Source organism: Schistocerca americana, unplaced genomic scaffold (genome assembly GCF_021461395.2).
Source record: "Schistocerca americana isolate TAMUIC-IGC-003095 unplaced genomic scaffold, iqSchAmer2.1 HiC_scaffold_573, whole genome shotgun sequence".
Taxonomy (NCBI): Eukaryota; Metazoa; Arthropoda; class Insecta; order Orthoptera; family Acrididae; genus Schistocerca; species Schistocerca americana.
The window spans coordinates 50,001-52,500 of NW_025726317.1; the positions used below are offsets into that span (position 1 = coordinate 50,001).

General features: G+C 58.0%; 1 pseudogene; it reads left to right on the forward strand.

Moving 5' to 3' along the window:
• The window catches only part of LOC124587093, a 5,269-nt pseudogene that overhangs the window by 851 nt on the left and 1,918 nt on the right, over nt 1-2,500 (forward strand).

A 2,500-nucleotide genomic window follows, 5' to 3' on the forward strand; every position in this document is an offset into this window, starting at 1 on the left:
GGCTCGGGATGCTCTCGGGCGGAATAATCGCTCCCGTCAGCGGCGCTTCAGCTTTGGACAATTTCACGACCCGTCTTGAAACACGGACCAAGGAGTCTAACATGTGCGCGAGTCATTGGGCTGTACGAAACCTAAAGGCGTAATGAAAGTGAAGGTCTCGCCTTGCGCGGGCCGAGGGAGGATGGGGCTTCCCCGCCCTTCACGGGGCGGCGGCCTCCGCACTCCCGGGGCGTCTCGTCCTCATTGCGAGGTGAGGCGCACCTAGAGCGTACACGTTGGGACCCGAAAGATGGTGAACTATGCCTGGCCAGGACGAAGTCAGGGGAAACCCTGATGGAGGTCCGTAGCGATTCTGACGTGCAAATCGATCGTCGGAGCTGGGTATAGGGGCGAAAGACTAATCGAACCATCTAGTAGCTGGTTCCCTCCGAAGTTTCCCTCAGGATAGCTGGTGCTCGTACGAGTCTCATCCGGTAAAGCGAATGATTAGAGGCCTTGGGGCCGAAACGACCTCAACCTATTCTCAAACTTTAAATGGGTGAGATCTCCGGCTTGCTTGATATGCTGAAGCCGCGAGCAAACGACTCGGATCGGAGTGCCAAGTGGGCCACTTTTGGTAAGCAGAACTGGCGCTGTGGGATGAACCAAACGCCGAGTTAAGGCGCCCGAATCGACGCTCATGGGAAACCATGAAAGGCGTTGGTTGCTTAAGACAGCAGGACGGTGGCCATGGAAGTCGGAATCCGCTAAGGAGTGTGTAACAACTCACCTGCCGAAGCAACTAGCCCTGAAAATGGATGGCGCTGAAGCGTCGTGCCTATACTCGGCCGTCAGTCTGGCAGTCATGGCCGGTCCTTGCGGCCGGCCGCGAAGCCCTGACGAGTAGGAGGGTCGCGGCGGTGGGCGCAGAAGGGTCTGGGCGTGAGCCTGCCTGGAGCCGCCGTCGGTGCAGATCTTGGTGGTAGTAGCAAATACTCCAGCGAGGCCCTGGAGGGCTGACGCGGAGAAGGGTTTCGTGTGAACAGCCGTTGCACACGAGTCAGTCGATCCTAAGCCCTAGGAGAAATCCGATGTTGATGGGGGCCGTCATAGCATGATGCACTTTGTGCTGGCCCCCGTTGGGCGAAAGGGAATCCGGTTCCTATTCCGGAACCCGGCAGCGGAACCGATACAAGTCGGGCCCCTCTTTTAGAGATGCTCGTCGGGGTAACCCAAAAGGACCCGGAGACGCCGTCGGGAGATCGGGGAAGAGTTTTCTTTTCTGCATGAGCGTTCGAGTTCCCTGGAATCCTCTAGCAGGGAGATAGGGTTTGGAACGCGAAGAGCACCGCAGTTGCGGCGGTGTCCCGATCTTCCCCTCGGACCTTGAAAATCCGGGAGAGGGCCACGTGGAGGTGTCGCGCCGGTTCGTACCCATATCCGCAGCAGGTCTCCAAGGTGAAGAGCCTCTAGTCGATAGAATAATGTAGGTAAGGGAAGTCGGCAAATTGGATCCGTAACTTCGGGATAAGGATTGGCTCTGAGGATCGGGGCGTGTCGGGCTTGGTCGGGAAGTGGGTCAGCGCTAACGTGCCGGGCCTGGGCGAGGTGAGTGCCGTAGGGGTGCCGGTAAGTGCGGGCGTTTAGCGCGGGCGTGGTCTGCTCTCGCCGTTGGTTGGCCTCGTGCTGGCCGGCGGTGCAGGATGCGCGCGCCTGCGCGGCGTTCGCGCCCCGGTGCTTCAACCTGCGTGCAGGATCCGAGCTCGGTCCCGTGCCTTGGCCTCCCACGGATCTTCCTTGCTGCGAGGCCGCGTCCGCCTTAGCGTGCTCCTCCGGGGGCGCGCGGGTGCGCGGATTCTCTTCGGCCGCCATTCAACGATCAACTCAGAACTGGCACGGACTGGGGGAATCCGACTGTCTAATTAAAACAAAGCATTGCGATGGCCCTAGCGGGTGTTGACGCAATGTGATTTCTGCCCAGTGCTCTGAATGTCAACGTGAAGAAATTCAAGCAAGCGCGGGTAAACGGCCTGGGAGTAACCGTTGACACTCTTGATGTAGCCAAATGCCTCGTCATCTAATTAGTGACGCGCATGAATGGATTAACGAGATTCCCGCTGTCCCTATCTACTAACCCACGGGCAACGGGCGCTTTCCGGTAGTAGGAGATGTGTGGTAGAGGATCGCGTTGCGACCTCGGACAGAAACTCGTCTGTGTGACAAGAGACATCTTGTAAAAACGAGTACCTAATAAGGGAACCATGGGGTAGCTGCTGGGGTAGTCGTCGGAGGTGTCGGTTCACGCGTGAACTAGTATCCAAGTTCTCCTACGGGAGATACGATGAGCCCCTTGGCAGACCGCACGGCAGCTACCTATAAAACTGCCTGTTTTCTACCTTATCCCTGGTTGATGTCTCGACAGGGCAACAGGCGACTCAGGCAGTAAGAGATGTGCGGTAGAGGACCCGAATTAAAATGTCCTCGGCGGTTACTCGTCTAACGTGGTGGGACTAAAGCCAAC